Source organism: Humulus lupulus, chromosome 2 (assembly GCF_963169125.1).
Source record: "Humulus lupulus chromosome 2, drHumLupu1.1, whole genome shotgun sequence".
NCBI lineage: Eukaryota > Viridiplantae > Streptophyta > Magnoliopsida > Rosales > Cannabaceae > Humulus > Humulus lupulus.
Genome location: NC_084794.1, coordinates 248,831,508 through 248,841,334, shown reverse-complemented (window position 1 = coordinate 248,841,334; position 9,827 = coordinate 248,831,508).

Below are 9,827 nucleotides of genomic sequence, written 5' to 3'. Positions count from 1 at the left end.
ATCTCACCATCATCAGAAGAATCTTCCGCTCCATCCTCTACATACTCGGGTCTTACAGTTCCACAACAAGAATTCTTGGCTCTCTCTCATGCCTTGAATCACTCCCTTTCTATCAAATTGGACAGGACCAACTTCCTTCTCTGGCATGCACAAATGGAGAATATCATCTATGCAAACGGCATAGATGACTTTCTTGAAGGCACCAATTATGCTCCAGCGCAGACGGTCTCCGGTTCCACTGCTCGCAACACCGAGTTTGTCCAATGGCGCAAGAAAGATCGATTGATTATTTCTTGGATCTACTCCTCTCTATCCCCTAAGACCATGGCCCAAATCGTTGGGCACACAACAAGCCACACTGCTTGGACTACCTTGCAACAAATTTACTCATCCTCCTCCAATGAACGCATTATGCAACTCTGCTTACAACTTCAGATGGTCAAGAAGGGATCAATGACGATGATGGACTACATTCTCAAAGTGAAGAACCTCATGGATTAATTTGAAGCGATTTTAGAGAAAATCTCTGAGGTGATCAAGTTCTTTACCTCTTAGCTGGTCTCAGTTATGATTATAACTCATTTGTTGTTTTTGTCACTTCCAAAAGCAAGGGCATATCGTTCGAACAAGCCTCCAGTCTTCTTCTTGCTCACAAATCTAGACTCGAGTAACATAACTCCATTGATGAATCAACTACGATTGCGCCTATTGCTACCTATAGAAAACAATCAAATTCAAGAAACCAGCCCTGGACTTGTCCCCCACCTAGTCGAGGAAATGCCTCACTCAATTCTTCTACTGCCCGTGGCTCTTCTGCAGGTCGAGGCTCCTCGAACAACTCTCGCATTATATGCCAACTCTACATGAAGCCAGGTCACAATGCCTTCCAGTGCTATCGCAGGTTCGATCCCAATCTACCTGCTCCCTCTGCTGCCCCACCTTCGGCTCCTTCAATGCAAGCCATGGTTGCCAGCTCAAGCACTATTGCAGATGAATCCTGGCTGCTGGATTCAGGGGCTTCCCATCACCTTACCCCAAACACAAACCAACTTGACACCTTCAACCCTTACTCTGGATCCGATATGGTAATCGTAGGTAATGGTCACAAACTCTCTATTTCCTTTACTGTTAATTCTACTATTCACACATCTCAACATAACTTCAAACTCAATAAATTCTTTCATGTTCCAAATCTCTCAGCCAATTTACTTTCAGTTTCTAAGTTCTATCTTGACAATAATGTCTTTATTGAATTTCATTCTCATGGTTTCTTCATAAAGGACCTTCAATCGAAGATAATTCTGCACCAAGGTGCCCTTCATCGTGGCCTTTACTCTCTCAACACATTCAAGTCACTTTAAGATTCCTCTCATTCTGTCCAGAATGCAGCTCATTCGACAACCCTCCCATAAGCTTTTTCATCTTCTGTTCAGTTTCAATCTTTTACTTCTACTAAAGCTGCCATTTGGCATGCTAGATTAGGACATGTTCATTCTCAAATTGTAAATCGAGTGCTACACTAATGTAATCTCAAATTTTCATGTAATAAAGATGCAATTTGTTCTTCTTGTCAATTGGCTAAAATCCACCGCTTTCCTTTTTCATTGTCCCAATCTCATGCCTCTTCTCCCCTTCAACTAATTCACACTGATCTATGGGGTGCTTCCCCTATTCTAGCAGTAGATGGATCCAAATATTTCATTATTTTTCTTGATGATTTTTCACGTTTCACATGGATCTATCCCTTACACTCCAAAGATCAATCTTTACTTGCTTTTAAAAAGTTTAAATTTTCTACCTCAATTAAAGAGCTGAAAATTTGATAATGGAGGGGAATTCAAATCTTTCTTACCCTTCCTTGAGGCCAATGGCATCAACCATAATTTTTCTTGTCCTTACACCTCTGCCCAAAATGGCAGAGTAGAGCATAAATAGAGACATGTTGTTGAGACTGGTCTAGCTCTTCTTGCTCATGCTAAACTCCCACTCAAATACTAGTTATTTGACTTTCATACATCCATATATTATCAATCGCTTACCCACTCAGGTTCTCAAGAACTTATCTCCATATCAAGTTCTGTATTCCAAGTTTCCAGATTATTCAATTTTTTGAACATTTGGTTGTTTGTGCCTTCTTTGTCTCCATCCATACAACAAACACAAGCTCCAATTTTGTTCAACACCTTGCATCTTTCTTGGTTACAACACTCAACATAAAGGTTACCTATGTCTTGAACCATCATCTCATAGACTCTATACTAGTCACCATGTTGTGTTTGATGAATCTACTGATGTCTCTATAATCCCAAGGTTTTATAAATAAGCTCTTGCTTCTTCACCTTGGAAAGATGCTATGGAAACTGAGCTATCTACTCTCACTAAGAATGGCACTTGGACCCTTGTTGCTGCTCCTCCTGGTGCACACATCATTGACTGTAAGTGGCTGTTTAAACTTAAATATCATGCTGATGGTACTCTTGACAGACACAAGGCCCGTTTAGTTGCAAGAGGGTTCACTCAAACCCAAGGAGTTGATTATTTCGACACTTACAGTCTAGTCGTGAAGCCTGCTACTATTAGAGTTGTCCTTGATATTGATTTGTCCAAAAATTGGGTTCTTTGACAGGTGGATGTTTATAATGCATTCTTAAATGGGGATATCACTGAAAACATATACACGTCCACTACGAGGTACTCAGCACTATGGCATCACCATGTCCACTACTTTCCAGCTACATCTATTTGCCTTTACGGATGCGGATTGGGCCTCCAACCCTGGACAGACGTAGGGTGTAATGCCCCAAATTTCCTAATAAGGTTTAGGACCTTGATTAGGAGGCCGGGAGGGCGATAATTGATTTATTATGCTATTAAATGATTATATGCATGTGTTAGGTGTATTAAATATGCATGTGAACCCATTTCTGATTAATTGGGTGATTTTCATATTATGGTCATTTCAGGCATATTTGACATATATATGATATGTGTGTGGTGCTTTATTATTATTTGGTTATGCCAGGGTTACTCAGCACGAGACAATCCTAGGAGGTAAGCTAGTGGGAAAGTCACAACGGGATTTATTCTTGACTCGGAGTGAGTCAAGGGATATTTAGAGCATTACTGTGTTATTGGGTAATGAGAACTAATATTTGATGATAAATTGGGAGTTAGTAAGACTAGGGGGAAATTCTGGAGGTTTTGACTATTTTGTCCCCGGGGGTGTTTTCGGGACCCCGAGCGTTAGGTTTTTGTTTGAGTCTACTTAAGCTTGAAGCAACCTTTTAAAGAAATTAAAAGAACATTCAGTAAGTTCTCTCTCCCTCTAAGTTCCATTTTCGTCTCCCGATCGCATTTTTGAAGGAAACTTGAGTTCTAGGACTCGGATTCAAGCGAGGATCGAGGCATATCGATCCTAGGGAAGATTAGAAGCTTATTAACCGGAGGATTTAGTTGGGAACAACTCAATTGGAGGTAATTCAAGTTTTAAGTTCTAAGTTTTTAAAGATTTTAAGCGTGAATTGGACTTTGTGTTTTGATGAGTTTTTGTTAGATTTGAGACTTAGGTTTTGTGGGTTTTGGATCATGGGAATGTTTGGGAACTTTGATTTTTGAGTTTGGAGATGTTTGGATAGATTTTTGGAAGGTTTTAAAATGTTAAAAACGAGGAAAAATGGCTGGTTCATGGTTGGGCCGCGACCCTGTTCTTGGGCGCCGCGGCCCAGGCTCGATGAAGAAGGTGAAGGTTGCTGATGGGCTGTTAGGGCCACGACGCAAGGTGGAGCGTCACGACGCTAGGCTCAGGCAGAGAAGGGTTCTGCCTCTGTTTGGAGGTAGGTCGCGGCGCTTGAGGTCATATATGGCCAAAATGGTGTTTTGAGCTTGGGAACTCAAACTTTAGGCATCGGGATCGTTCCTACTACCCAGTTTTGTGGGATTCAATGTCCCGGAGGCTAGGTCTTGGTTCCGAGATTGGTTTTAGAACTTGAACTCATTGGATCATTGTTTATGGTTGTGACTAGGTTATCACTAGAGGCTTGGAATCGGGATCGTGCTTGTGGCTCGTTTATTGGTAACCTGTGCTTGGACCAGAGGTCAGAAAACTGCACCCCATATGTGACATGCATGGTTATTATTGAGGCATGTCAAGTGTTTAAATGTGATACATGTGATGCACGAGAAACATGTGATTAGAGCATGCCATGAATGTTAAATATGAGATTGATCAGAGCTTGAGTCTCTATGTTTGTGCATGATCATAATTATGCTAGCAATTGTTAAGTAAGCATGCTGAATGCCTTACATTTGGATATTTGACATATGATATATGCATGGTAGCATTGCTTCCTTGTGCGTGGCATTGACTCATTAGTCAGAATTGGCAATGGTGTCAGTATTAACTGTGAAGCTGTGACTTATTAGTCAAGTTCGGCAGTGGTACTGAGCACTGGTTACTTGCTATTGACTCATAAGTCAAGAGCGGTCTTGGCGTGATTAATAAGCCGATAAAAGATTAGATCTAATCGACATCTGCATTGAATGACTCAAATGAGCATCAATGTTGGACTGACCTCAAGTTCGATGAAAACTAAAAGCGCTTGTCTAGTCTAAATGCTAGTTATTTAGAGTGAGAGCCAAAAAGGCTAAGGTAACCTACATGTTACATGGCTAGGAGGGTATGAGACCTCCAGAGTGTGACTCATTAGTCACCTAGACAGAGATGGACTCATTAGTCATCTACACAGAGATAGACTCATTAGTCTTCTATACAAAGTGTGACTCATTAGTCACCTATGCAGGGTATGACTCATTAGTCATCTAAACAGAGTGTGACTCATTAGTCACCTATGCAGGGTGTGACTCATTAGTCACCCACTCCGAGATTGACTTACTAGTCATATATTCAAGAAGCAGGTCCTTAGAGAATGACTCATTAGTCATCTATTCAAATGCAGGACCCCATAATCATTTATTTGCACCTGCTTTCATGTATGATGAAGGCTATTATTGCTAGGCATGCACATTATGATTTGATGACATGTTATTACTGTTCATGAGCATATTGAGTTTTCTTGCTGGGCTTCGGCTCACGGGTGCTATGTGGTGCAGGTAAAGGAAAAAGAAAGCTGGACCATCCTTGAGTTGGAGAGCTTAGGTGACGACGTGTACACATGCGGCTGCTCGACCGCCACGGCTGAGGGTTGAAAGAGGAACTAGGGTTAAACCCTGTTTTGTCACTTAGATCCAACTGCTTGTAAATATTTTCTTGTAATAGACCTTTAAATTATATTTTTGGGATCCCAATGTATACAGTAAACGTTCTAGTGAAACGTTATATCTTAACTAAAAATTTTAATCCCTAAACCACTAATCATACTTAGTTACACGATTATGGCCCAATGAATCAATTAGCTAGTTTAACACTGTTTATAATGCGCACCGTAACGGTCCCTGGAGTTTAGGGCGTTACATAGGGTTTTGTGTTTTCCTTGGTAATTGCTTGATTTCCTGGTCCTCCTCTAAGCAGAAGTTGGTCTCCCGTAGTAGTGTTGAATCCAAGTACAGAGGTCTCGCCAATGTAGCAGCTTAATTGGATTGGCTAAAACACCTCTTCTTTGAGCTCAAGCTTCACCTAGCTTCGATTCCAACAGTTTGGTGCGATAACATAGCTGTCACACATCTTGCAACAAATCCAATGTTCCACGTACGCACCAAACATATGGAGATAGACTTCCATTTTATTAGATATATGGTGACCAGAAAAGAGATATCATGAATTTCGTCTCCTCTGAAGAATAGCTTGCTGACATACTCACCAAACATCTCCTAATCACTCGGTTCCAAACGTTATGCAGCAAATTGACTGTGCTCAATCACACCATCAATTTGAGAAGGGGGGGGGGGGGGGGTGTTAACCATTGTAATTAGGAGACTGTTATTAGTTAACTAATTTTGTTAATTATTTAGTTGGTTGTACCATTTTTTTAATTTCTTTTCCCACTTCTATTTTCTTTTCATACTCTTGTAATCCTATCTCTATAAATAGAAGCTCAGTTGGTGTCTCTGATCACATTTTTTATCAACACAATTACTTTCTCTCTTTTCTCAAATCTTAACTCATAAGCCCAACTACAGAAGATGTAGTAAAGCAAATTGACAAAGCTCATGATAGCAAGAACCCAATAGTAATAGTCATAGTGACCCTTGTTGATGTTACTCGAAACCCAACTCTCTTTTCCATTTCTTGATGTTAAGTTATCCACAACACTACCCAAAATACTAGCCACGACCATTCCTAATCCAAATAGAGGCGTAGCAATGCTTGACATGCTCTTTGGAATCTTAGAATAGTAAAACTTTGTTTGGCCAATCCCAGTGAAAGCTTCTAATAAGCCATTCAAACAGTGCTATGGGATTAGCCACATAGTAGATATCTCCACAACACCCTGTGGATTGTTGAGAAAGCCTTCCTAGATTGATCTTCGCCGCCTAACGTTCTCCACCACCGCAGCCACCACCATGGCCATGAATATCAGAATTAGACCACACTACTACAAAAACATGCCTTTAGGACACTTTTTTAGGGCACTCACCTAAATGCGAGCCCTAAAAATATCTCTTGGACTTTTTAGGACACTCATTGAGAGTCCTTAAAGAATTTCTTTTAGGACCTAAAAGTTTATGTGTGTCCTAAAAGTTTGAATAATTTTTTAACTAAAGTTTTGTTATATATTAAATTAGAAAAGAAAAAAACACTCAGCCCATTTTTTTCCTCTCTCTCTCTCTTCCTTGGATTTCCTCTCTCTTCCCCCATTTGTCTTTCTCTCTATCTCTCTCGCAAGTTTGCTGCCCAGCCACGAACGACGACTCTCCGACCACCCCCCGCCTACACGTGCTGCCCCACCGTCTTCCCCAGCCCCGCGAGCCCTAGCCTCACGTGGCCCCTAGCCCTCTCGGCGGAGCCTCCAAAGTTCGACGACCATGTGAGTTTTCGAAACGCTGGGCATTTTCCGACCACCTCAAGCCACCCCGAGCCAAATGACCACCACCATTGTATTCCTTATGCTTTGAGCTTCAAAACCTACTAAAGGATCGGACCGAACCACCAACATGGGGTGGTGGTGCCACCGTCATCGTCGGAGCTCCGGCGGGAGCTTTGGCTACTAATTAATTTTTTAAAAATTAAAATAAAACTTTCATTGCGAGTCCTAAAAAACCTCACTTTTTAAGGCTCTCAAATAAGCACGAGTCCTAAAAGCTTTTTGTGAGCCCTAAAATGTCTTTTTTTTGTAGTAGTAGTGCCAATTCCCATTCTTGTTTTCACGTCTAGCCTCACCGTCTTGCCTCAATTTCCAGGCTAATGGAATGATTACTCGGTCGTAGATGACAACCCAGAGTAATAAAAAAAATTTAAAAAAAACTTGGAAAAAGAAATTAAATAAAAAATACATAATATTACACAAATATCCTTACAAAATTGAATGAAATGACGAAAATACAAAAACGAGAAAAAAAAAACACAAAAACCCAAAACACTATGTTAATAATTAAAATATAGAAATAATTCAAACACACAAAATATATGGACATGTTTATCCACATAATTAGCTATATTTAGGAAAAGTCATAGTTTATATAAAATCTAAAAAAATTAATATTTATGAAAACAAATAAAAAAAAGTCATACCTCACATACTTTCCACTTTTATTTATTATTTTTTTAATGGAGAAAACTGAGAAGACAGCAGAGGTAGTAATTGACAATTCATGTACGAGTGTAGTGATGGGCTTTACAACTGTGATTTTGATTTGGAATAATAAGCAGAGCTAGTACTGCAAACTAGGTGAGGCTTTCACACTAACTACTATGCATAATCAAGTCACTTTCTTTTGTATGTATACATATCACAAGAGTCTTAGATCACGGGAGCCTTGTCTTAGTAGTATCCAAGAAACTTATGCGTTTAATATAATGTACATAATATTGACTTTGGATTTGGAATTCTCGTTGAAATCATTCATATGGCGCGCTGACTTAATTTGATTGGAATTCACTTTATTTGATATCTATTATTTAGGTAATGATTTCTCATGAATACTATATATTGTGGAACAAGAATTCTCTAAATATATTATCCCAACCTATAAATATTCTACTTATTATGAAATTAGAGACGTCATTTTATTTTTTTAATTATTGTCGGAAACAAGCTCTAAGAGCAATCCCACCATCCCTAAAAAATTTGAAGAATTATCACCAAAAGCATGCTTCATTAAATACTGTATAATAACTCTATAATTAACATTTGCTACAGTACATCTCCACGATAGAGACAAATTAAAGCATTCATCAAACATTTTTAATTATTTTTTTTACTTTCCTTTTTGGTATCTCTCAAATATAAAAAGTAAGATTTTGGTAAGTTATTTTAAAAGATTGAGTAGGATTTCATGATTTTGCTCTAAGTTTCATGTTGTACTATTTAAAAAAAAATTGATCGTTATTAAAAAAGAAAAAAAAAGTTATATCTTTAAAATCAATCCCTTCTCCGGGTTCCTTAAAAAAACACACGCACACAAACTCGCTTCTCTGTAAACAGATTCGTTTGCTTATTTTGCTTTTTACAGTTGAAATACAACTCTTTTCCTATACAAAATGGAGACTCTTAATTTTGGTATTAATTATACAGTTAAACTCTGACAACTCCAGCAAACAAATGATACTAATCTGTGGTCCAATAGCAAACTAAAATGATTGTATTAGTTAAATCCTCCACCAAACTCCGTTTTTTTTAACTCTAATTTATTTATCTTTATTTTATTACTTTAGTTTTGGCATTATTTAGAAAACTCGTTCCTTCTTTTTTTTTTCAAAAAAAAAATATATATATTAGTATAGTTTTGCATATATATATATATATATAAATTTCCAATGCCATATGAACGATTGATAAAATTACGCATAAATTATGACTCATATATACATAATCAGAAGTCAAATATCTTCAAATACTATATAACTATGGATGGTATATGTCAAAAGTATATAATTAATAATTGTACAAGTTGTCAATCAAAATAAGCATTGAGTAATCACATTGTGAAGACCGATCAAGACTGAACTGAAGACTGAGTAGTTTGGAGCGTTATGCATTCTCTGATACTGGCAGCTCTGCAACACTTTACAATGTCTCTTTTAACAATTTATTGTAGTGTTGTCAGCTGATATATATGTCCTTTGAATATTGCCTAAAAATTCAATATCGGTGATAGCCTCTAAAGTCTTCGGATCTTCTTATCTTATGTACTTGTCAAATATCAACCACAGTAGACACTACCGTCAACAATTGAATCAACCGCGCGCAACATTAATTTGGCTGAACCAGATGGATTGTCCAAGTCTTCAACACACCATCGGAGGGGGCGATATGAAGGGGCAAATTACTGTGCCCAAGTCGTCTAAAAGTCCAAGAACTATTATTGGAGCCGAGATGACTCAATTTAAAAGGAGAAATAATAATTGTTGAGAATATATCAAGATTCAAGAATAGTGCCGTTGGAAGATGAGAGAGCTTGTGTTAACTATCAAAAAAAAATTAATGAGCAAATTGATCGAGAGGGGAGAATCTTAATTCTAAAAAAATATATAAAATCATCGTTAGATGATTTGTTTTAATTTGATTAGTTGGACAGGTAGTAAAAACACTAAACTTAGAAGAAATTGTTCCATAAAATAAAATAAAAACATGTAGAAACATATGCTCATTAAACATATTTATTAGGAAAATATTAAAGGATATTTGTGATAATAGCAGTGTGCATGGCCC